General features: G+C 45.6%; 1 protein-coding gene across 5 annotated transcripts in view; it reads right to left on the reverse strand.

Annotated features, from left to right (window-relative positions):
* NOS1 (nitric oxide synthase 1) overlaps positions 1–27,149 on the reverse strand; it is a 197,232-nt gene that overhangs the window by 102,258 nt on the left and 67,825 nt on the right. Inside the window, exon 1 of one of the 5 annotated variants that reach the window (XM_043440020.1) lies at positions 26,701–26,845. The exons of the other annotated variants lie outside the window; for them this stretch is intronic. The gene's annotated coding sequence lies outside the window, so the exon portion shown is untranslated. Of the gene's footprint in view, positions 1–26,700; positions 26,846–27,149 lie in introns of those variants that run through there. 5 annotated transcript variants of the gene reach the window in all.

Below are 27,149 nucleotides of genomic sequence, written 5' to 3' on the forward strand. Positions count from 1 at the left end.
AGCCCGCAGATCTCCCTGGTCACTCCTAGCTTCTCCTCTCTCTTCCTCAGCTGCTTTCTAAATTGGCAGAGGGGGCTGCTGGCTGGATGGGAATTGGGAAATTGAAGTGCTGTTTTTTAGACCTTGTCCCAAGAAAGACAACTTGATCTTTAGAAGGAATGGAAAGAGGCAGGGCTTCAGTGAGGCAGTGATATTCAGCATCTACTGAGAGTCAGGGTGGGGGGTAAACAAGCTCTAGGTCTAAGCAAGTGGATTCTGAACCTTCATCAGGGACAATCCTAATCTTAAGGACAACCCCCCTTAATAATATCCCTCTTTTCCCTCCCCCCAAACACACCTTCACCCCCGTCCTGTCCAGGATCAGGTTTGACATCCGCAAAGAATATACTAAGGTGCTAGATGGAGACGCGTCTGTCCTGCTTTGTGAATGCCCAGTATCCACAGTGTCTCCTCAAACCTGGGCCTCCGGGACGGCTGGCCACCCTTCTGCCACAGGGAAGATCTTTAAGGCCCTTTCTGGCTCTATCTGTGTGTTTCTGGGTGAGTTCTTTATTTTCTCTGAACCTCAGTTTCTGTATGTGTAAAATGGGCTCCTTAAGTAATTCTTCACTCCCTGGGTAACTGGGAGGATTGAATAAAATAGTAAGTGCATGGGTTTCAGTAATGTCACAAAGCGAGTGCTCAGAAGAAATGGCTTCTTACCACTGTCGTGTAATATGTAATGGTTCCGGCTCCCTGCCCTTGACTCCGTGTGCTTGCTACTCTGTCGCAGCCTCTCCAAAGGCACGTCATGTGCCAGGAGGGGGCTGAGGCTTGAAAGCACAGAGAAATCTCACGCCGCTCATGATACATGGCGCAGAATACAGGGAGACGGGTGGGTGCTGGGTATCCTGCCAACCCAGCCTCCGACTCTTGGAGCTGTGATTTTAAACACGGCACATGCGCGCGCACACCACGGCACATGCCATGGAAACAATACTTGGACCCAGGCCTCACTGGAGTAGTTCAGTGGTTTCGGGAGTACCTTGCTGTGGAGGAAATTCACGGCTGACTTTCGAGGACGACTGCCAGGAAGAAGGAGGGAGCCAAAATAGGCCAGCGTCTGCTACTACCATCTCACTGTGTGACCTTGGGCACGCCACCCCCGCCCCATCCTGGGCCCATGTCTGCATGCAGGACGGTGATGGTAGCAGTTCCCAGTGATGGAGAGTTTAGCCTGCCAGTGCAGGAGACGTAAGAGACATGGGTTCAATTCCTGGGTCAGGAAGATCTCCTGGAGGAGGGCATGGCAACCCACTCCAGTATTCTTGCCTGAAGAATCCCATGGACAGAGGAGCCTGGTGGGCTACAGTTCCATTGGGACGCAGAGTCGGACATGACTGAAGTGACTGAGCACTCACACAAGCACAGCGCGAGCCCTCCACACGGGTGTCTTATTTCATCCTGACAGTGACCATGTAAAGCACATGTCAGTTTTATCCCCATTTTACAGAAAGACAGGCTTCCCAGCTGGCTCAGCAGGAAAAAAAAAATCTGCCTATGAAGCAAGAGATGCAGGTTCAATCCCTGGGTTGGGAAGATTCCCCTGGAGAAGGAAATGGCAACCCACCCCAGTATTCTTGCCTTGGATATCCCATAGATAGAGGAGTCTTGTAGGCTACAGTCTTTGGGGTCACAAGAGTCAGACATGACTGAGCGACTAAACAATAACAATTACAGAAAGACAAGGGGACTGGGGTTCAGAGAAGCAAACTGGAAGACTGCCCTGGCTCTAAGCGAGCGGGTGCTGGGCACACACTTAACCCTAAAGACGATCCCCTAAGACGATGCCTCCCCCCAAACACACCTCATTGGCTGCCATACTTTCCATTCTCACCCTGCCTCATCACATTCAATGGTCTCCATTTTACAGAGGTTGAGATTAAGCTACCCATTCATTTCATTATTAGCACTGGAAGTCCATGGACATGAGGATGATGAATAGCCACTAAAATCCAAAAGATTGTCCAACTCCCACACTCAAAAATAAGGACACAGAGGCCCGGAGAAGGGAGGAGGGTACTCATTCATCATGGATCAGCCACAGTTGGGGTGTCAAGAGCTGTCTGTCCAATAGAGCAGCCACCAGCAACATGTGGCCATTGAACCCCTAAATTGTGACTGATTCCTGGAGATGTGACCTAAGGGTGAAATCTACATGGGGTCTTGAAGACTAGGAGGAAAAAAAAGAATGTCAAATAGCTCAATAATTTCCCAATATTGACTATATGTTGAAAGGATAATGCTTTGGGTATACTGGATTAAGCACAGTTATTATGAAAAAATAACTTCAACTGTTGCTTTCAGTGCTTTTATATGCAACTACTGTACAGTTAAAAAAATCAGATATGTGCTCACATTGTATTGCCATTGGGTAGTGGAGGTCTAGAGTCTGACCCTCGTGGTGCCTGGACCAGAGGGCCTCCCTGCACCCCCACTGCCCCTTAGGTCCCCTCAAGCATCTACTGATAATCTAGGCAGAAAGAAGATAATTCTGCTTTCTAAAGAAGTCAGAAAATGACACAGAGGGTAAAAGCAAACATCTTGCCATTTATTAAGGTTGACCACTGGATAGCAGGAGTGGGGTGGGGGGCGGGGAGAAAACCCACCTCAAACCATGTGAAGAGAGAGAGTAGGGTGTCACCTAGGCTGGTTGTCCAGAACCCAACAGCTTGCTGTCTGAATGTCATTTGAAATCTAACCCACCTGTGCAACACGTTTCATTTAAAAAGTGACACAGATCTCTTTTTACAGGTGGGATATGAGCTCCAAGATATACCACTAGGTGAAAAAAGAATGGTGCAAAAGCATACATTCTGTACATGGTAAGTGGAGAGAATGTTCTGGAAGGAATGGGTGTCACTGGCTACATCTTAGATGGAATTCTGGACATCACTAGTAGGAGGGAGACAGACTTTGCACTGACTACCTTGACAGATTTTATTTTCTTGGGCTCCAAAATCACTGCTGATGGTCACGCAGCCATGAAATGATGCTTGTTCCTTGGAAGAAATGCTATGACAAACCTAGACAGTATATTAAAAACCAGACACTTTGCTGACAAAGGTCCATATAGTCAAAGCTATGGTTTTTCTAGCAGTCATGTACAGATGTGAGAGGTGGACCATAAAGAAGAGTGAGGGCCAAAGAATTGATGCTTTTGAATTGTGGTGCTGGAGGAGACTCTTGAGAGTCCCTTGGATGGCAAGGAGATCAAACCAGTCCATCCTAAAGAAAATCAACTCTGAATATTCATTGGAAGGACTGATGCTGAAGCTGAAGCTCCAATACTTTGGCCACCTGATGCAAACAGCTGACTCACTGGAAAAGACCCTGATGCTGGGAAAGATTGAGGGCAGGAGGAGAAAGGGACGACAGAGGATGAGACGGTTAGAGAGCATCACCAACTCAATGGACATGAGGTTGAGCAAGCTCTGGGAGATAGTGAAAGACAGGGAAGCCTGGTGTGCTACAGTCCATGGGGTCACAAAGACAACTTAGCAACTGAACAACAACAACAAATTATTAAAGTCATCTAAATGTGTATACCATTAAATATTAAAGAAAACGACACAGCCTGTGAACTGGCTGTTTTCACTTTAAGCACCCACAAAATCTCTAAAGGAGTCACAACCCTGGTTCCCATGTCCCTCCAATCTCATTTAAAAACAAATCCCAAGCCCTCCATGTCTTAAAAAGCAAGACAGGATACTGCCACCCCCAACACAAACAAAAGACCAAAACTGTAACCCAACTGTGCTCTTTAAAAAAAAAACAAAAAAACCACCAAACCACAAAACACAGCAACCAACCAACTTCCTTACATCTCCTGAACTGCTAATTTGCAGTCTTTCCCCAGAGAGAACACCCCCTGGGAATCAAAATGACGTGCTTTCTCCCACGCTGGCAAGTCATAGCTACAAATCCTCCAACCTCTGTAAGCTGCTGGTGGGGGGTAGGGGTAGGTTGGCGTTCTGTGTCTTGGGGATCCCAGAGACACAAACAGCCTGGTGCCAGGGGGGTCTCCCCAGTCACGTAGTAATTCCCCATTTCATGGCTACAGTTTGTTCCTGATCGTCTCAGATCTAATGTTCACAGATCATCGGGGCAGGAAGGAGCATCGTTTAGAGTCAGGAGCGTGAGGATGAAGGACTGTTTATAGAGTTTGACAGTACACTCTGATGTGAGGCTTTGAGAAATTTACACTCCCATCTATCATGCTTTGTATAGCCTCTTTGTACAGCAGATTGACAGTATCTACACAAAAATTGAAAATACATGGATTTTTGGCCTGGCAATTCAATTCTTAGGACTTTCCCCTGCAGATAAACTGAAAGGAACATCCTTACACACACACACACCACACACACACACACACACACAGGGTTGTTCAGAATATCAAGAGACTGGAAAATCTGAGTATCCATTAATAGAGAACTTCTACATAAACTATGGCACATCCATGCAATGGAATACAGTGCAGGCATTAAATAAGGGGAGATTAGATCTATAAGGACCAATAAGGGGGCACTTCCCTGGCCGTCTAGTGGTTAAGCCTCCCAGCTTCCAATTCAGGGGGCGTTGGTTCGATCCCTGGTTGGGGAACTAGGATCCCATATGTTGTGTGGCACAGACAATAATAATAACAAATAATAAAGGACCAATGGGGAATGATCCTTAAGACATAGTTAAATTAAAAAACAAGGTAGAGAACACCAATACATAAATATATTTGCGGACCCATTGCATGTATTCATCTATACTTCCGTGTAAGCTTGGAGATGTACTCAATATCTTTGGAAAAATACTCAAGATGTTGGTCACAGGTGGCTGCTGGGAAAGGGGACAGGGAGGCAAAAGGTTGGGTGGGAGGAGGAAGTTCCCTTTTATTATATATTCTTTCATATTGTTTATTTTTTTACTGTGCTTTTGTACCAGCTTTAATAAGACGACAAGTCTAAACTCCAATGAACAAAAAGATTGTTAGTGAACTTAGACAAATAACTATATTTCCATGAAAATAAGAATACTCAGTCTCTGAATTCTGGGGTGGGGGGATCAGGTAGGGAGAAAAATCAAAATGTTTAATCGTTTTCACAAAGATACATTTTATCGAATTGCTGTAAATCAGAGTTAGCTTAAGAGAAAAAAGAAAAAGCTTTCCTTAAATCTGGAAAAACAAAACATTTAAAAAGTCAGCAATATTTTAAAAATAAATTTTTTAAAAAAACTTAAAAAAAAAGACAAGGTCTTTGAAATCAGATTATTTTGTATTTGAACCCTAGTTTCCCCATGTAGCTTTGTGATGGTCAGCAAGTTACTTAACCTCTCTGAGTCACGGTTTTGCATCTATAAAATGGGAGTGATAATGGCACCTCCTCAGGGCGTGTGTGTGTGAGGACGGAATGAGATAATAATGAGTATTTTCCGAGTTCTTACAATGCGCCATACAGAATGGTAAGTGCTCAGTTAATGGAGCTTCTCCTGCCTCACTTCTTTTACTAATTATTAAAATGCAAGCAGATTTTATTCTACTGGCTGTCTGGAGTATCCCAGGGACATATGTTCCCTAAAGTACTTTGTGCAGGAGGATCAGGTCAGTGCTGTGGACACACAGGTTGGTCCTGCTTTCCAATGGAATGGGAGCCTGTCACGGGCTCCTTTCTAGGAATACCAAGAGAACAGGATTCGTTGTGTCGGAATGTGGCACTCGAGAGACAGCCAGAAACTTGGGCCCTGGGATTTCGTGATGAGTCATCACCAGTGGGAGGGGGCTGGGGTATCACTGGTCTGGTCCATCATCAGGAGGGAGTTTCACGGCTATCATCCCCATGTTGGAATAGATCTGGGGAATTATGAAACCTTCATTCCATCTTCATTTTGCAAAGCTTGTTTTTATGAACAAGTTCAGCCAGCTGTAGAGCACTATATCCATCACACAGACTGAAAATTTAAGGGTTCGGGGCTAGGGTCTTAAATTCTTCCATCTGTGGACCCCCCCCCCCCCCGCCCAGTGGCGCAAAGTCCTGAAGGATGTACCTCTGCCCCTGTTCTTGCTAGACACACCCCATCACCGACATTGTCAGGTGGGGGTTGAAGGCATTTGCACTGGGGTTTGAAAGACAAGGGTTTGTGACCCTCCTCTGCCACATACTAGCCTCAGATTCCTCATCCGTCAAGCAGGAGAAAGAAGTTACATGGAATAAGTGGATGGAAAACATTTGATGGGACAGTCCACGCAAAGTGCATGGTGCTTCTATTATTTTAAGAGTCACTTTAGATGACACCTCAAGGAAAATGAAGTAGTTCAGCCCAGATAGGTGAACAGAATCATGGCCAAGAGGACAGCCTCCTTACTATAAAAAAGAAACAAACTGGGACTTCCCTGGTGGTCCAGTGGCTAAGACTATGCTTTCAATGCAGGGGGCCTCAGTTCGATCCCTTGTCAGGGAACTACTAACAAATTCCACAACTAAAGGTTCAAATGCCACAACTAAAGATCCCCAGTGCCATAACCAAGATCTGGTATAAATTTTTTTTTTAAAGGAAACATATATTACCAGTGGTCTCTGAAACATTTCTTAAGAATCATTACAAGGAAATGGCACATATTTCCTATCCTCAATAAACCTTACCCCCTTTTACTTTCTTTTCTTCTTCCACTTCTTTTTGCTCCTTCCCTTCCTGTCTTCTTTCCTTTGTCATTCACATCATCTATTCATTCACTAACCCTTACCAAGGTCTCAACTGGGCCAGCAAGAAGCTTGGCACTGAAAATGTAAGGTAGACAAGACAGATAGCATTCCTATCCTCGGATCTCCCAAGCCAGGAGTGAAGCAGGGAATGGAGAGTGAGATTAATGACAAGTGTAGTGAGTAGAACAAAGTGGAAAAACAGGGTGCTGATGGGACCATGGGAGGACACTTAACAGTCAGAGTGGTGGTGGTTAGGGAAGGCTTCCTGGAGGAAGAGTCAGGAATACAGAATGGGCCAGATGAAAGGGTGGGTGGTGGGAGCAAAGAGTAGAAGAGACAAAGCACTGAGGTGTGGGAAGGAGCAGGCTGGAGGCCCTGGACAAAGTCCACTGGGATAGGAGAAGAAAGCCAAGGTCTTACAAAGCTGGAGGGATCTCCAGGAGCTAGATCATGCAGGTATCTTGAAGGCCAAGAGAAACATTTTGGATCTTATTCTCACGGCAATGGCAAACACTGCAGGTATTTGAGAAGAGAAGTTCTGTTGTTAGATTTAGATTTTATTAAGATGCTGGACAGAAGATGGGTGGAAAAGCAAGGCTGGCTATGGGGAGCTCAGTTAGGAGGCTGCTGCAGGCCAGAGATGAGAGATGATGGTGGTCAGGATTAGGGAGAAAGGAGGAAAGTGGGTAGATTTAAGAGATATTTGGGAGGTTGAGTCAATAAGATCTGGTGACTGAAACCTGGGGTTTGAAAGAGGGAGGTATCCAGAATAACTTTTTAGCTCTGGCTTCTACAAGCGGATAGAACATGATGGGGTGAAGGAAAGGAAAATAGTGAATGAAACTCATTTGACAGAATTGTCCTTCTTGGGCAGTAATAAATAATTTAACTGCATTTTAGTATATTTCAAGAGTCAACATTTCCTGATGCCATTACTTTCTTAATTCTGAGAATTAAAGGGGATTACAGCAAATAGAATTGATCTGGCTCATTTCCCCAGCTGTGCTATTTACCAGGCATTTGATCTTGGGCAAGTCATCTTTCACATTTTGAATCTCAATTTCCTTTTGTGAAATTGAAAAGGTAATAACAACTACTTGGAAGGTTTTTGTGAAGATTAAATAAGACGGATGCTGGAAAGAGCACTTTGTGAACTGTAAATGTCAACTGCAGTGGTAATGTTGAGTCTTTTATTTTCAGGAGGGCATCAAGAACAGTATCATCCAGATAGCAGCTCACTGGTAATGGAGATTTAATTTAGTTTCTCCTCATGCCTGGCATCCTTGGGTGCCTCTGGTGCAGGGAAGCTGGGTCAAGAGGATGGCAAAAGGCGCTCATGGAAGGAAAAAGAAGAAAGAATGATTATATCTGTTCCCTTAACTCAAAGTGTTAATCGCTCAGTTATGTACAACTCTTTGCGAAGTCATGGACAGTAGCCCACCAGGCTCCTCTGTTCACGGAATTCTCCAGGCACGAATACTGGAGTGGGTAGCCATCTCTTCTTCCAGGGATATTCCTGACCCACGGATCAAACCCGGGCCTCCCACACTGCGGGCAGATTCTTTACTGTCCGAGCCACCAGGGAAACCCTCCTTAACTCAAAAGTTCCCTGCAAATAGATAACAGCATCCAGAGAGGCTTGAATCAACTACAAATGAATTTCAGCAAAGGGAGAACACATTAAGTAGAAAACACAAACTTGCAATGGCAGGGATAACTCACATATGTCAGATATATCAGTAATAATAATAAATGTAAGTGGATTAAACTTAAGTAAAAGATCAAGAGTCAGATCAGCTAAGTGGAATTGCAATTATCTTGTATTAGCATGGATGTAGGGACAAGAGCCAAGGACAGAAGGAAAAACAGTTTACTAAGGGAAGTATGAGCTTGGTGTGCATCTGTTGGTCACTTAACTCTAAGGCAGCAAAAGTCTGATTTGATTTGAAAGATGCAGTTGGCTCTCTTCTTAGATTAGCACCTAGTAAACACAGAGTAAATATTTACTGAATATATGATCAGCTAGCCAAGCAATACCTTTTAGTAAATTTGTATTAAATAGGCTGAAATATATGGAATTAGCAGGGTTTTTTTTGAAAATATCAAATTCAATAACTTCCTATAGTTCAATCTAATATTTCAAACATTTTTATACGTAAGAACTTTACTGAACTCTAGTTTTGTTCTTGCAACAAATATGAAGGACATGATATTATTATTCCCATTTTACAGATGCTGAAACTGAGGCTCAAAGATATTCATTAAGTCATAGACGTTTATCCAGCTAGTGTCAATGGTGGGGATTCCAAATGAGTTTGTTGGAACTCAAAATCTTTGCTTTTTAAATTTTAAATACTTACTAAACTCTTAATAGCCACAAGAATTTGTCTCAGATTTTTTTAAGCAATCATATCACCTACCAATAATGACAGCTCAAAGTCTTTGCTTTTATCACTTTCCAGATACTACAGTGTATTTTTGTTTCAGCTGGCCTGATCACCAGCTATAATTTTAGTAACTGGAAATTGAAAGGGACTCCAGGCATTTTCTATTGCATCATAATATGGAGTCTATGGCTTCCCTACAGGGGTCAGGAATCCCTGAAAATCCTGGAATTGTGTGCCAAAAATTTTGTGAGTACATGCATATGTGCATTTACACGAGGAGGGGAGCATAGCATTAATGTGATTTACTAAGCACTCCTTGACCCAATAAGCAGTAAGAGTGGAAGTTTTTGGATTAACCTTACATTTTACAGATGAGGAGACTAAGGCTCTAGATGGGGAAGAACTTGCCACATGTTCTGAGAGACAGAGTCAGATCTGATTCGAACCTCTTGCATGATTTTTTCTCAAATGAAGGTTACATGCTCATTTTCCTCACCTCTCTTGTGAAATTAGGAAATCCTCTCAAGGTCCTCTATTCAACAGCAATGTTAATCTCAGGATGTCAGCTGAAGCCTTTTTGGTACCTGCCCCTTCTATCTAGCTATACTATTTCTTGATTATTCAAAATAAGCCCAAGGCATCAACAATCTCTTCATCCCTCCCCTCCTGGTGAACCTTCTCCAATTCCTTTATACTTCTCTAGGACTGGCATCTGAGGGCACTCTGACAGGTGAGAGTTAGGGGCAAATTGCCATAAAAGATGTGCATACAATTCCAGGATTTCCAGATAATCCAGAACCCTGCAGGGATCCACAGATCCCTTACAGATTGCTTACCAAGGTAAACATTTGTAGACTAATAAGTTCCATTTACTCACCTTTTAGCAAGTAACTAAGAAGAAAAGGAAAGATATACCCATTTGAATGAGAGTTCCAAGGAATAGCAAGGAGAGATAAGAAAGCCTTCCTCAGTGATCAATGCAAAGAAATAGAGGAAAACAATAGAATGGCAAAGACTAGAGATTTCTTCAAGATTATTAGATATACCAAGGGAACATTTCATGCAAAGATGGGCTCAATAAAGGACAGAAATGGTGTGGACCTAACAGAAGCAGAAGATGCTAAGAAGAGGTGGCAAGAATACACAGAAAACTGTACAAAAAAGATCTTCACTACCCAGATAATCATGATGATGTGATCACTCACCTAGAGCCAGACATCCTGGAATGTGAAGTCAAGCAGGCCTTAGGAAGCATCACTACTAACAAAGCTAGTGGAGGTGATGGAATTCCAGTTGAGATATTTCAAATCCTGGAAGATGATGCTGTGAAAGTGCTACACTCAATATGCCAGCAAATCTGGAAAACTCAGCAGTGGCCACAGGACTGGAAAATGTGTTTTCATTCCAATCCCAAAGAAAGGCAATGCCAAAGAATGCTCAAACTGCTGCATAATTGCACTCATCTCACATGCTAGTAAAGTAATGCTCAAAATTCTCCAAGCCAGGCTTCAGCAATACATGAACCATGAACTTCCAGATGTACAAGCTGGTTTTAGAAAAGGCAGAGGAATCAGAGATCAAATTGCCAACATCTGTTGGATCATCGAAAAAGCATGAGAGTTCCAGAAAAACATCTATTTCTGCTTTATTGACTATGCCAAAGCCTGTGACTGTGTGGATCACAATAAACTGTGGAAAATTCTGAAAGAGATGGGAATACCAGACCACCTGACCTGCCTCTTGAGAAACCTGTATGCAGGTCAGGAAGCAACAGTTAGAACAGGACATGGAACAGACTGGTTCCAAATGGGAAAAGGAGTACGTCAAGGCTGTATATTGTCACCCTGCTTATTTAACTTATATGCAGAGCACATCATGAGAAACGCTGGGCTGGAAGAAGCACAAGCTGGAATCAAGATTGCTGGGAGAAATATCAATAACCTCAGATATGCAGATGACACCATCCTTATGGCAGAAAGTGAAGAAGAACTAAACAGCCTCTTGATGAAAGTGAAAGAGGAGAATGAAAAAGTTGGCTTTGACATTCAGAAAACTAAGATCATGGCATCCGGTCTCATCACTTCATGGCAAATAGATGGGGAAACAGTGGCTGACTTTATTTTTCTGGGCTCCAAAATCACTGCAGACAGTGACTGCAGCCATGAAATTAAAAGACGCTTACTCCTTGGAAGGAAAGTTATGACCAACCTAGACAGCATATTAAAAAGCAGAGACATTACTTTGTCAACAAAGGTCCATTTAGTCAAGGCTATGGTTTTTCCAGTGGTCATGTATGAATGTGAGAGTTGGACTATGAAGAAAGCTGAGTGCTGAAGAATTGATGCTTTTGAACTGTGGTGTTGGAGAAGACTCTTGAGAGTCCCTTGGACTGCAAGGAGATCCAACCAGTCCATCCTAAAGGAGATCAGTCCTGGGTGTTCATTGGAAGGACTGATGCTGAAGCTGAAACTCCAATACTTTGGCCACCTGATGCGAAGAGCTGACTCATTTGAAAAGACCCTGATGCTGGGAAAGAGGAGAAGGGGATGAGATGGTTGGATGGCATCACAGATTTGATGAACATGGGTTTGGGTGAACTCTGGGAGTTGGTGATAGAGGGGCCTGGCGTGCTGCGGTTCATGGGGTTGCAAAGAGTCAGACATGACTGAGTGAATGAACTGAACTAAACTTTGTTCTCAAAAAGGATGACTCTAGTGAACTGTGAGATTGTATGCACTGTGGAGACAATCTCTCCATGGTGATCACTCTAGAGATCACGGTTCCCTGGTTTACTTGGACCACTGGAGCACAGCAAAGTGCTGGGCACATAGTAGGTGCTCAATATACCAGAGTCTCAATCCCCATGTCTATGACTTGCAATGTAAGGTATGGTCCATGGACTACAGACATCATCTGAAAGCTGGTTAGAAATGCAGAATCTCAGTCTCCACCCCAGACCTATGAATCAGAATCCACATTTTTAAGACCTCTGGGTGATTGGTGTGTACATTATAATTTAAGAAACACTGTACGGTTTGGCTCCAAATGCCTGTGTTACATTTTCACAGCCGAATGAAGCTTCAACCAGAACATTTCAGTCTAGGGTGTGTGGTAATATTACGCTGAACCACGTACAACTGCAGATACTCAACCATTTCGTGACCTACAAAAATGGCAATTTCCAATGAAATTTCAATTTCCTTCCAACTATAAACTGTTCTGCACAAAACTGTCTGCTTCAGAGAGGCAGGATATTGCTTGCTTCAAAAAGGCTCTGGTCAGATTTTACAAACAACAGCCCACAGGCATACAGATGACTTCCGTTTAGTTAACAGACTTAAAAAAAAAATTTTTTTTTTTCCAAATTGGTTACCACCATTAAAAAACTGTAAGTTTCACATGAAAGCCAAATTTTTGGCTTTCTTGGGTTCCTGGAAGGTGCATTCACACTGGGTCTGCATTCCTCAATGCTGGCTAACAGCTTGAGTGAGAGGTGATGCCCCTTTTATGCGGGGCATGAGCTCCTCAGTCCCCGGCCCCTGTGAAGCCCCCTCACTCAGTTCTTCCGTGGGACCCCGGAGAGATAGTGTGTTTTAGAGGGGAACAAGGAAGGTCACCTTTAGAAGCTGCTCAGTGAAGGGAGGTGCTCAGTGAGTTGGGTCCCATCACAGGTGCGCTCAGTCGGTCCCGATTGGGTCTCATCACAGGTGTTGAGAAGCTCACCTTCCTGAGAACTCTCTGCTGCTGTCCCAGTCTGTGCACTCTGGTTGATGCTCACCCTGCCCTTGTCTCCCTGGGTTAAAGCTACTGAGAACAGGACAGCATTTCGCATAATGTGTGTGTGTATGTGTGTGTGAATCACCCAGTTTTGTGACCCCGTGGACTGTAGTCCACCACTCTTCTCTGTCCATAGAGTTCTCCAGGCAAGAATACTGGAGTGGATCGCCAATCCCTTATCCAGAGGATCTTCCTGACCCAGGGATCGAACCTGAGTCTTCTGTATTGCAGGTGGTTTCTTTACCGTCTGAGCCATCAGGGAAGCCCACTCCACATGACAGTCATCCTCAACTCCCTATCTGCTTCTTCTCATACCTCGGGGTTGTTTACAAAAACCTTTCCTGGAGTGACACCTCTCTCTTTAAATGGAAGCTTTCTCTTTTGATGTCAAGCTGGTCTGTGCCTACTCATTCCAATGAGAGCTGAAGGGAAACCAGTCTCCTTCCTCTATTGGGAGGGAACACACAGTCCCAGATTCTATATGTTTTCCTTGGTGACTCCAGCTGGGTTCCCTGAGCTGGCTGGGAGTTTATCTCCTGTTATGCCAGTGCCCCTCAAAGACATCCCTTCCTTGGCACTGAGGGACACATTCCCACCTGATTCAGCCTTACTGGACAGAGTTCTGCAAATTTACCCCTGAAATAAAATCACAGGAAAAAAAAAAAGAGAGAGAGATTGATGTCACTGGGATCAGTATCTACACATTTATCACAGAGGTGGGAAGGAAGGCTTATGGGAGAAGATCATGGTTAAGATTTTAGATTCTGCTTTCAAATCCTGACCCTGCTAATGACTGAATGTGGTTTTGGGCATGACATTTAGCATCTCTGTGCCTCTATTTCTTCATCTGGAAAATAGCATATATTGACAGTATCTACTTTGCAGGGCTCTTGTGACGATTCTGTGAAATCATATCATGTTTCCCTGACTGGTCTTGCCACCTTCATAGCTTTGTGCCATACCTGTCCTGTGTACTATGCAATTATTTATTAGTTTCCCTTAATGTCGACTCATTTTTTCCCTTAAAAACATACCATGGCCTCATCCAAAGGAAGAACATTCATGAAATTATGGTACGGAGGTGCCAGCTACATTTTTCTATTAACAAAACAAATATTGAATGAGTGAATTTGAAAAATGGATACCGCTTTGCTCCAATCATGAGAAAACATTGAACAAAACCCAATTTAGGGAGTTCTAGAAAGTAACTGGGGTTTCCCTCATGGCTCAGGTGGTAAAGAATCTGTCTGCAATGCAGGAGACCACGGTTCAATCCCTGGATGAGGAAGATTCCCTTGGAGAAGGGACTGGCAACCCACTCCAGTATTCCTACCTGGAGAATTCCATGGACAGAGGAGCCTGATGGGTATATAGTTCATGACTTACAAAGAGTCAGACAGGACAGAGTGACTAACATAACAACACAGAAAGTAACTGACCATTCATCTTTAGAAGTCTCAAATGCATGAGAGGCAAGGAGAGATTCACAAACTCACAGATCAGAGAAAAGAGAGATCATGCATTAAAAGCACTGTGGGATCCTGGGCCCTGGAACAGGAAAAGGTTATCAGTGGGAAAAGTGGTGAAATTTAGAGAAGCTCTGTTGTTTAGTTAATAATCTTGCTTCATTGTCAGTTTCCTGCTTTTGATAATTGTATTGTGGCTGTGAATGATGATAACATTAGGGGATGCTGGATAAGGGATAATAAAGAAAATCATTCTACTATTTCACAACTTTTCTGTAAGCCTAAAATTACTTCATAATAAAAAGTTTGAAAACGTGGGGACCAGTTGAATCGGTCTCTGTCTTTCGTCCTCTCCCTGTAGTGCCTGGCAAACACTAGTTTGCTTTTTGTCTCTACGGATTTGCCTGTTCCAGGCATTTCTTATAAATGGAATCCTACAAATGGTGGCCTTTTGTGGCTGGCTTCTTTTACTTCCCATGATGTTTTCAAGGTCCATGCACGCTGTAGCAGGTATTAGTACTTCACTCCATCTCTTACAGTTGAATTCCACTGAATGCATAGACCACATTTTGCTTATCCATTCATCCATTGATGGACATGTGGGTAGTTTCCACCTTTTGACTGCTGGGAACAATGCTGCTTTGAACATTTGTGTTCAACCTTCTGTTTGAACACTTGTATTCATAACCCAAGGGTATGGGGTTTCCTACTGGGATGATGAAATGTTTTGGAACTAGACAGTGGTGATGATTGTAAAATATTGTGAATGTACTAAGTGCTACTAACTGTATATTTTAAAATGATGAAGTTCATGTTATGTAAATTTTATCTCAATCAAAATGGGCACGACTGGTGGAATAAACATCATATTTGGAAAATCTGTGCTTATGAGACCCCAGCGCTTAACATAGTACCTGGTTCTCAGAAAATGTGTGAAAAATGTTGGCCGGTGTTAGTATCTTTGCAGGAGTAACATAAGACTCCCCAGCTCCCTCACAGGAATTCTGCCAACAACATGACATTGCTTTCACCAAGAAAGTTCCTCCATGTTTAATCTACTACAGTTCTTGAAGGTACAAAAAAAATATATCTCAGGGACCTTGGGATACCACCACTAGAGTGCCTTGCTTGGCATTCATGAACTTCTCCTATTTTCACGAAGTACACACCTGGCTGGAATGACACGGCTGCCTACTCCCCAGACATGTGCTCAGAACGCAAATGAAGTTCAACAGATAATAAACCAGTTACCTGTTGACTGAATACTGAACCTATTTCAGCAGCTTATTCAACAAGTCTCTTCAACAGACCGAATGCCTTACTGAGGACTCCACCTTACAATTTTCCGGTTAAGTCTCAATGCCCCAGCACTCTTCATTTGATTTTCTAGTGCCCAGTCCCAATTCCTCAAAGCACCTAGAGATGTACTCCAATATTTGAAATGAAAGCAAACGCCTGATTCATTCTGAGGCTTTTATGGGGATCCTACAAGAAACTGGGGACACTCCAGCACATCCCAGATCAGGGAAACGTCTCTCTGTTCAGAGCTGATGAACTGAGCTTGGTTGTACTGACCATTACCAGCAGAGTCATCCTCTTTGTCTTGTCTGTGCTGGTTGTTCTCTGTCCTTTGTTCCCAGATCTGTTCTCCAACCTTCTCCAAACTTTTCTGTGTCCTGGGAGGAGGTGGAGCTCTCTGGGTATCAATAGGCGCCTTGTCCTCTGGCTTTTGACTGGAGGCCTCCAAAGGGGACACACAAGGAAGATGAGACAGACGGAGGAGAGTGAGGCTGCGTTCTTCCGTCTCAGTGCTGTGGTCTGAAGATGTCTACCATCCCCCCTTCCCTGACTCTGCCAGCCCAGCCCACGGTCCGAAGGGCTTCAGCCACACTGGGCTTCCTGCAGCTACTTTAGGCCTCAGGTGATCCTCACTCCCCTTGCTGCTAGCCCCTGGACAATTCACCCTCCCTTGTTGGTGCCTAAAACCATGTTCTTAAGTAATTCCTTCATTAAATTATCTGGGAATAAAGCCTCACAGCCACAGGTGCCTTCTGTTTCTTGCTTGGACCCTGTCTAACAAACCTTCAACCTCATTGAACGTTTGGTTCAGGGATGAGGCATATAAGAAGTGATGCTATGGTCAAGGGCATAGCAGGTCTCAATTGAAGCATCCTAATGACCATCCTCATCCTTTCTAAGGACTTCTCAGGTGGCACAGTGATAAAGAATCCACCTCCCAATACAGAAGATGCAAGAGACAGGGGTTCGATCCCTAGGTCAGGGAAGATCCCCTGGAGGAGGAAATGGCAATCCGCTCCAGTATTGTTGCTGGAAAAATCCCATAGACAGAGGAGCCTGGTGAGCTATGCTCTGTGGGGTCACAAAGAGCTGGACATGACTGAGCATATACATGACATATACATCCTTTCTAATAAACATACAAGCACACAGTGTGAGTCAAGCACTGACTGGTCCCAAGCACTCAGAGAAGGGGAGTCAACCTCCTGTTAACAGAAGAAGAATTCCATCACCTCCACTAGCTTTGCTCATAGTGATGCTTCCTAAGGCCCACTTGACTTTGCATTCCAGGATGTCTGGCTCTAGGTGAGTGATCACACCATCATGGTTTTCTGGGTCATGAAGATCTTTTTTGTATAGTTCTTCTGAATATTCTTGCCACCTCTTCTTAATACCTTCTGCTTCTGTTAGGTCCATACCATTTCTGTCCTTTATTGTGCCCATCTTTGCATGAAATGTTCCCTTGGTATCTCCAATTTTCTTGAAGAGATCTCTAGTCTTTGCCTTTCTATTGTTTCCTTTATTTCTTTGCATTGATCACTGAGGGAAACTTTCCTATCTCTCCTTGCTATTCTTTGGAACTCTGCATTCAAATGGGTATACTTATCCTTTTCTCCCTTGGCTTTTGCTTCTCAGCTATTTGTAAGGCCTCCTCAGATAACCATTTTTCCTTTTCTCATTTCTTTTTCCTGAGGATGGTCTTGACCACTGCCTCCTGTACAATGTCATGAACCTCCATCCATAGTTCTTCAGGCACTCTATCAGATCTAATCCCTTGAACCTACTTGTCACTTCCACTGTATAATCATAAGCAATTTGATTTAGGTCATACCTGAATGGTCTAGTGGTTGTCCCTACTTTATTCAGTTTAAGTCTATTTGAAATCCTAAAAGATGATGCTGTGAAAGTGCTGCACTCAATATGCTAGCACATTTGGAAAACTCAACAGTGGCCACAGGACTGGAAAATGTCACTTATCATTCCAACCCCAAAGAAAGGCAGTGCCAAAGAGTGCCCAAACTACCACACAATTGCATTCATCTCACACGCTAGTAAAGTAATGCTCAAAATTCTTCAAGCCAGACTTCAACAGTACGTGAACCGTGAACTTCCAGATGTTCAAGCTGGATTTAGAAAAGGCAGAGGAACCAGAGATCAAATTGCCAACATCTGTTGGATCATCGAAAAAGCAAGAGTTCCAGAAAAATATCTATTTCTGCTTTATTGACCATGCCAAAGACTTTGACTGTGTGGATCACAATAAACTGTGGAAAATTCTGAAAGAGATGGGAATACCAGACCACCTGACCTGCCTCCTGAGAAATGTGTATGCAGGTCAGGAAGCAACAGTTAGAACTGGACATGGAACAACAGACTGGTTCCAAATCGGGAAAGGAGTACGTCAAGGTTCTATATTGTCACCCTGTTCATTTAACTTATATGCAGAGTACATCATGAGAAATGCTGGGCTGGATGAAGCACAAGCTGGAATCAAGACTGCCAGGAGAAATATCAATAACCTCAGATATGCGGATGACACCACCCTTATGGCAGAAAGTGAAGAACTAAACAGCCTCTTGATGAAAGTGAAAGAGGAGAATGAAAAAGTTGGCTTAAAGTTCAACATTCAGAAAACTAAGATCATGGCATCTGGTCCCATCACTTTATGGCAAATAGATGGGGAAACAATGGAAACAGTGAGAGACTATTTTTTGAGGCTATTTTGAGAGGCTCCAAAATCACTGCAGATGGTGATTGCAGCCATAAAATTAAAAGACGCTTACTCCTTGGAAGAAAAGCTATGACCAACCTAGTCAGCATATTAAAAAGCAGAGACATTACTTTGCCAACAAAGGTCCCTCTAGTCAAGGCTATGGTTTTCCCAGCAGTCATGTATGGATGTGAGAGTTGGACTATAAAGAAAGCTGAGCACTGAAGAATTGATGCTTTTGAATTGCGGTGTTGGAGAAGACTCTTGAGAGTCCCTTGGACTGCAAGGAGATCAAACCAGTCCATCCTAAAGGATTTCAGTCCTGAGTATTCATTGGAAGGACTGATGCTGAAGCTGAAACTCCAATACTTTGGCCACCTGATACAAAGAACTGACTCATTTGAAAAGACCCTGATGCTGGGAAAGATTGAAGGCGGGAGGAGAAGGGGCTGACAGAGAATGAGATGGTTGGATGGCATCACCAACTCAATGGACATGAGTCTGTGTAGGCTCCAAGCGTTGGTGATGGACAGGTAGGACTGGTGTGCTGCAGTCCATGGGGTCGCAAAGAGTCAGACATGACTGAGCGACTGAACTGAACTGAACTGAACTGAACAGAAGAGCAAAAGGACATTTCAAGAGAGATTAAACAACTTGCCCAAGGTTACAGGGTAAAGGGTAGTGGACAGACTCAAATCCAACTTGGTCAGAATCTTGCCTCCTCCGCCTCACCTCAAGTCCAGAGGCCTCTGATACATTCAAGAGTTGATGTCATGGCCAACTCGACCCCAGTGCCTGGGAGAAAAGCTTGCTGACACTGAGAAGGATGTCAAAGCTGCAGTTTTGAATCACCCTTTTTGAGTGCACACACATTCAGGTATTTCCTGGCTGTAAAGCCCGTGGTGGAAAAGGCAACTTTGGAAGATATTCCATGGGCAAACCTCAAGCTTATTTCTCAACTCCTCAAGAGGCCCGGAGCCTGCTCTGTGGCTGATAGAGGGAACTGTCGCCTGCTCACTGCCCCTGATGTAATGAGCACCGTGGAAGAGGGCTCGACTGGGATGCTAAACAGCCGTAAATGACATTGTCACCAGCCTTCATAAAGCACAGTGACTCACAGCTCTAATTAAAATGCTGAGGGAAAAATGTAAAGAAAGGCTGCCATGGAAAAACAGTGACATTCTGCTAAACTGCAGGATTATTTTCTTCCAGGAAAAGAGGCGCTTATGAGTGTGTGTGTGTGCATGCATGTGTGTGTACATGTGTGTGTGCATATGTGTTAATGGGTGTGTGGGGGGAGGGGGATTGGAGATGGGGAGACTGAACATTATTCTCTTAAGAAACTTAGGTAATTTTAATACAGAACAAAGTCTAACTAAAGCTTTTCTTGCCACCCAACTTTTTGAAATTTTTAAATACAGAAAATTTAAAAGGATAATGCAATAGCATCTATAAACTTTCCAACTATATTCAACAGTTATTAGCATTTGCCATATTTGCCCTGCCTATTGTATCTATCATCTACCTATTGATCCACCCATCCATTCATCCATCATCTCTTTGACTCTACCTACCTACCTATCTATCCATCCATTCATCCACCCATCCACCTCCCTTCCTACCCATATATCTGTATCAGTTATCTCCCATCTCTCTCTATCATCTTTGCACTGAACCATTTGAAAATAATTTGCAGACATCATGATGCATCAGCTCTAAATTCTTAAGTATGCATATCCTAGACAAAACTCACAGCACCATCATTACACCTAAAGATACTTGCAAATTACACCAAATATTCCGCTAAGGTTACGTTTTAAATAATGGCAACCGCAGTAGTAAGTCCAACAGCTACTGCTCAGGAGAGAAGAGTCAATCTACTGCACCAAAGCAGGCTGTCAGGGATTTCTTGAATGGGAAGATTTTTGGCTTCATGGCTGGGTGCTGTCATCACAGTTTCAAGGTGAAATACACAGGGCATGATGCTTGACTTAGATGCCAGTCTAGACCCGGACAAGAAACCCAGTATGATTACATGATATTATTTTTAAAAAGAGGCCCCCTCCTAACGAAATCATCACGCGACTTCATTCAATGGAACCTCAGCTTTTAACAAAATGTGGCTCCCAATGCCTTCCTGCTATTTCTGAAAAGCAAATGAACTCTTAAAAGCCCAATGAGGTAGCACTGGTAGGGAGATTCTGAAAGAAATATTGTAATTTCTGAAGGCAAGTCTTGAAGACGATACCCCCAAGAAACCTTGGACACTGAAGGCAGCAGTTAAGGAAACAACCTTTATCTGTAAGTAAAAGTTGTGCATATTTGTTAAAAAAAAAAAAAATAGCAAGCCTCCAGATTCAATCAGTCTCATCCTTTTAGAACACACACTGTGAGAAATCAAGGGATTTCAGTTCAGTGATGACCATGATATTAGGAGAGAAATGACAAATGAAGGTCTTTGCAGCTAAGACTTATCTTAATAAACTAGCACGGACATATTATTGACTCTTTCCATTACCTGAATTCTGGTACATGAATATAATTGGTTTTCATTTGCCTTATTGAATATTCCAAAGAGACTGCTTCAGAAATCAAAGAGAAAAACCTGCCCAAGATATGTCAGTGGCTATCGAATACCATTTTGATTTATCCCTGTGGGTTACATTTTTATGCTTAAAATTCCTGGAATGAAATATAGCACAATGAAATCCACGTGGCTATTTTCATGACCAAATAGGAAGGATTGCTTGTATCGCCTGCCCTGTTGCATTCCAGTTACTGGCAAGTGGATCCCTTTCTTGGACTTAAGGAATTACTTGGGAGTGTCTTCCACTTCTTTTTGCCCCAACCTGTCCTATAGGTTCTGGCCCGTAGCTGGGAGCTCAGAGTTTGCTTCTCAGATGAAGGAGCTGCTGCCCCAACCCTTGTTCACAACAAGAAATCCTTTAAGTGAGAAACAGTGGCTGCTCAACACTATTTAAAGTCAGGCAAGCTGTCTGAGTTCACAAGCTCCTTTCCTCATTCCTACCTGCAGCTGGGTCCCAGAAAGACTCACCTCTTCAATCCTCCATGGGGGCAAGTTAGCTGTCGGGCTTGGAATAAAGAAGAGAGTCCTGAGTATTAATGCTGGTGGGCACAGTTCCCAGCAGCAGCACTTTCTAGAACACCCCTGAAAATCTGTGGAATTTCTTTCAGGTGCCTTTAGCCCATGCAGAAGCATCTTGCGTGGCCAAAGAAAAGGTTTATGTGTTCCGGGGATCCCGTTTGAGAAGAGGTGATCTAATGAACATACAAACGAGAGGCGGGGAGAAAGAAGACGCTTCCCAGGCTGCAAATGGAGACTATGCCCCTGCAAAGGCCATCTGCTTTCAATCTTAACAGAACCATTCTTTTTTAAGGAACTGTCAGCAGAAGTCACAAACGCCACTGATGGACAAGAATGTTTTTCTCGGGTGAGGCACAGAATGTAAGGTGGAAAAGATCTTGGGAGGAAGTTAGTCCAGGGTTCATACACGGAAATATCTCAAAGCAGGCAAGTAATATAAACAGTATTTAATGATGGGGATCTGTGACCTAAAGGAGAAAAAAATGACCAAACCAAAGCAAAATGCAAACCGTGTGTCAGCCAGATAGAATGTATTTGCACGTTTCCGAATGGAGTTGCCCTTGAATTCCAGGTCCTTCATTTCACAGATGAGAAAACTGGGGCTGAGTGAGGGGAAGAGCAGGGCCCACATCAGCTAGCTAACTAAAAGGTCTCTCTTTTTTGCATTTCTTTTCTTTGATCATTAACTCAGCTCTGATGCTCTCTGTCCCCTGTCAAGAACTGCATTTACACCACCTCCCTGAATCCTTCCAACAACCCATGCAGTCATTATAACCTCCATTTACTGATGACAGGCCTGAGGTTCAGAGAGGTTAACTCACTCACCCCAAGTCACAGAATCCACAAGTGCCCGAGCCTGGCATCAGATGCTTTCCCAGATGACATCCTCATTTGATTTTCCTCTGCCTTTTGACCTGGTTGCACTTGACCCAGTTTGGTATCAGAGACCCTTCCACTGAGCGGGTGCTACACATCAGACAGCTACCAGTTCTGAGGTCACCTCCTCTGTGAAGCCTTCCCTGATACCTCCAGTCACCCGTCTCGAGCACTGCAGCAACATTTCACCTCTCTTGTCAAAACTTCGAGCTTGGTATAGGGCTGGTCTGGCGCCCACTACCCGACCAGACTGCAGGCTTTGTCAGAGCAGGGCTCGCATCACCTTAATCCAAGCACCTGCCCTTGGGGCCGGACTCTGGGTCTGCCATTTAGCACTCATCATTACACATTTGACAAATGTGCTGACGTCTGCCGCAGAACCACACAGAACTGCTGTTCGTCTCTGGCTGATCATTGCTAAACACAACTATGCCAAGATCCACATCCGCTGCACCCTGTCGGCTACACTTGCACTGGGGACTGAGGGGCATTTTCTGTTGACAGATCCTTTTCATTTGGTAGATACACGTGGACTCGATTTTCCAGCATTGCAGGACCTTGCTCACCATTCTCCTTCCCTAGGAACGGGCATGTAAGCGGCATAAACGGATGCGGGACTTGCAAAGCTGGGGTGGGGGCTGACTTGGCTGCTGAAATGAGCCCATATCAATGGCTTTGGTGAAATCAGGAATGGGTAGGTAATAGGTAGACACGGTTTATTAGCTCCTGTGATTACCTGGTTCCTGAAGCCATACCCACTAGCTCCCTTTAAAAAAAGGAATTTCCTCTTTGAAAGGACAGATGGATCAACCAAAGGGGCTAATGCCCAACATTAGACGAGGACTCGGGGCTTAGTGTACAAGGTCAAGGTGGCTGGGCTCATGCTCAGTCTTTCTTGAACAGTTTATCCAACCTAGGATGACAATCAGGAAAGAGACGGGATTACATTTCCTTTCAGTACTGAATCTGTGGGGCTTCTTTACACTGAAGTGAATGTGGCGTTATCATAAACAAGCACTGGGCAAAGAGCCAAGACACTGAGGTCCTACCCTAGCTTTGTCAATTCTGTGCTGTGTGACTTTCAGCAAGTCATGTATCTTCTCTGGGCTTTGGATTCTTCATCTGTAAAATAAGGGTACCAGACAAGAGCTGAGGGCGCTGGAACCTCATGGAGAAGTCTTGTTAAGAATACAGAAACTGCATGTCTCCCCTGGGGATACTGATTAAGGAGCTCTGGGGTGGGACCTGGCATCTCTGCTTTTGCTCAGTTCCTTGGTGAATTTTGACGTTGATGGTCCACTGGGCTGATGTTTGGCATCTACTGGATTAGATATGCCCAAATGCTATCCTGTATTAGAATGAGGGAAATGGTCATGTTTACGATTGTTGCAGCCTTCATGTTGTTAACTAAGTAAACCCACCCTGACCAGTGGTGGGAAGAATGCCTGGCCAGATGAAAATTGCTCCCGGAATGATGCCAGATTCAACTTCTGAGCGTTCTGGTTTCTAATAGGAAAAAGCTCCAGTTCTAAGGGTCATGATGGTTGCCTGCAGCTCTCAACCACATTCTAGGGCTCACCACGGCATGTACAGACCCAGGAGCCTGAGTGACAGGCAACATAAGCAGTCTTGTCATGAAGACACCTCAGAATATACACTGAAGAAGGCAGCACAGCCAGACCCATGTGGGCTCACAACACATGGATGAACTGACCCCCCAAGTCTCCCTGCGTGCTAGGAAATCAGCAACCCCCCCATCAGTGGGTGGGAAAGTTTTTGGATAACTGCCGGCGTGGTACCTTGGACAGCTCCCTGTGGATCAGCTGTGGAGACCCTCAGAGAGCAGCCTACCCCCCACACAATTCCTAGCCTCTCATTCTTTCTGGTGAGGTCCTGCCCCAGGGAAGATAGAGCCTTTGGGGCATGGGGAGGGTTGAGGAGGTGGTGGGGTGGAGCTGGCTTTGGCCATTTGGGAAAAATGAAGAGGCAGGAAGAACAAGCAAACAGCAGACAGATCTAGAAAAAACATCAACACGACGGGCCCCAAACAGTGCCTCAGACTTCCCTTTTGGGTAACTCTGACTTCTATTATCACCAATCTTGGCATAAAACCATTGTTTCCAGAACACTTGTCACATACCTTTTCCCAAAATCTTCAGAACAAGCCCTTGTGGAAGTTATTGTTCTCATTTTACAGATAATGGAACTGAAGCCCATTATCAGGTTAAGGGATCAGCCAGAGGTCACACAATGGAATGGGCTAAGCTTGGCCTCAAGCAGGGGTCCTTACCAGATCTCTCTACTAGGGGCTTGCTCTCTCCTACATGGCTGGGATTTTGCGGGGAACTCACAATTTCTGGAGACGCAGTCAGGTCTCTGACTCTTGAGGTAGCCTCTGGCTGTGCAGACGTATCAGGAAATGAAGCTGTGGGTGCTCAGGCAGGAGCACAGACTGCCTGTGTGCCCAGATGTGCGTAAAACCCCCCGAATTAAGTAACTAAAAAATGGCACTGAGGTCTTCAGCTGTGCCACTTACCAGGTAGGTGGCTATGGGTGGGTCTCTTGGCTTGCCCTGCCTCAGTTTCCAAAGCTGCCAAATGGGGTTCAGATCACTGTGCTGGTGACCTGGGGGGAGGTTTTAAGAGTCTGCCTGGGGCGGGGGTGGGTATACATTGTACGTAACAGCACCTTGAAGACGACACAGAGCTGTGAACCCTTTCAGGGGCTCCTAGAAATTGGATTGGTGGAAAGGACTGGGGTGATGGTGGTGGAAATGGTGGGGTGAAACTACTCCCTCTGGATACACGCCAAGCCCTCTCACATCTGTCTGCTGAGATCCTGAGGGCACAGGAGAATGGACACCACTCCACTGCCAGCGAGGGCACAAGAGGCTCCTTCCCTGTTTTATCTTAAATTCAAAATAACAATGAGGGGAAAATCGATGCTCCCTTGCGCCTTTGTGAATGCAACCTGTTTGCCCCAGTCTCAATTAGAGAACTGTATAAGAAAGAGAGAAGCTTTCCCTCATTCCTCTGGGGCACCAGCCTGAGAGATCAGTTCCTTCCTTCTCTCTTCCGAGGTTCTGGACCACCAGAGACCAGACAATGTGTCCTGGGTGTCCTCCCAGCCCTGCACGCACCTTTGCCCAAGGACGCTGTCTCCCCTAGCTGTTCGGCTGCTCTTCTGGGCTCCAAAGTCAGGGTTTGAGCTGGGCTATGTGATTTTTTTTTAAGGTCCTCACGACAGTCTCATGAGAAAGGTACTGTTTCCCCATTTTACAGACAAGAGCACTGAGGCTTAGAGAAGTAAAGACACTAACTTAAAACCACGGGGTAAGTAAAGAGTAAATCTAGGATTAGAACCTAGGTATATCCCTCCAAAGATGCCTGCCCTCGCTCTAGTGACTTCTGGGCGAGCGCCTCTCCTTTCTGGGTGCCGCCCCAGGCAACGGTGTCTGAGCGAGCGCCCCGGCCATAGCGCCCCGGCGATGGAGGTCCCTAGAGCACAGCTCGGAGAACCCTGTCAGGACAAGGAACCCTCGGGTGGCTCTTGAAGTTGGATCTCATAGGTATCCAGCTCTGGACCTTGGCTACCTGGCAGTAAAAACTACCGCTCTTGGTGGCATACGGCCCGGCCCCAAATCCCTGCAGAGTGCGCCCCTCGCCCGTTTGGGAGCTCTAGAGCCTCTTTCGAGCAGGAGACACAACTTTCCTAGGTTCCGGGAGCCAGCTCTTTTGCACCCTTAATCCCGCCCAGAAGCTAGAAGTAAGAGGTGCAGGCGGCCCCGCTGTTACTGGGAGCGCAATAAGAACCCTGGCAAAGTTGGAAGCCAGGCGGGAGCAACAACGTACCCCACCCAGGAGCACAACCCTCCCAGCCTTGGGGGCCCCCCACCGAGGGTGGCGAGCGATGCCGAAGAGTCCGCCATTACCGCAGGCTGGCGGTGGCCGTGCTTCTGCCGAGCCGGGCGCGGAGGAAAGCTGAAAGTTGAGGTTGGGCAGGTGCAACGATCCCCGGGGACTGGCGTCCCCCAGCCTCTGGCGGCCCGCGGGGGGTAGCGCGCCGTGCCAAAGGGGCCGCCATTACCGCAGGCGCGCAGCTCGGAGCCGAGCGTGCAGCGGAACGGGGACGCTGGTCCCCGCAAAGTTGGAGCGAGAGCGCAGCGGGCGCGACGATCGCTGGGACCCGAGCCCCCCGGCCTGGGGCTGCCGGCTGGGGAAGAGATCGAGGCCAGCGGGACCAAGTTGGGACGCAAGCAAGCCCCCCAAGCCTGCCCGCGAGCACTGGGGGCTGGGAGCCCGAGGGGACACCGAGGGGACGCGGGACGCCTGGGCCGAGAACTCACCTGCTGCCGAGTCGGGCAGTGCCGAGGCTGCCTCTTCGCGCTGCGCACCCGCCGGCCCGCCGGTCCGCGAGCCTGCCCGCCTCCTTCCTCCTCCTCCGTCTCCCTTCTCCTCCTCTTTCTCCTCCTCCTTCTCCCGGGCTCCTGCAGCCACCGCGCTCCCGGTTCCAAACCCTCCCGGTCCGACGCCCCGCGCGGCTGTAAGGCGCCAGTCGTACCCGCTCACCTCTGGGTAGGAGCCGCGCGCATCCCTCTGCCTTCCCCTCCGCCTCTCCGATCCCTTCCCACCCCCTCTCCCCGAGCCCCCACCCCTCCCCAAGTCCCCTCCCCTCCCTCCGCCCCTTGCGAACCCAAGTTCGGGACCGAGGCTGTGGGCTTCCCCGGCGCGGTGCTGGGGCGCCCCGCGCGCGCGCCCCTGGCTCACCCCGTCCGCCCGGCCGCCGCTCGCCGCC

The sequence above is a fragment of the Cervus canadensis genome, chromosome 1 (assembly GCF_019320065.1).
Source record: "Cervus canadensis isolate Bull #8, Minnesota chromosome 1, ASM1932006v1, whole genome shotgun sequence".
Lineage (NCBI taxonomy): Eukaryota > Metazoa > Chordata > Mammalia > Artiodactyla > Cervidae > Cervus > Cervus canadensis.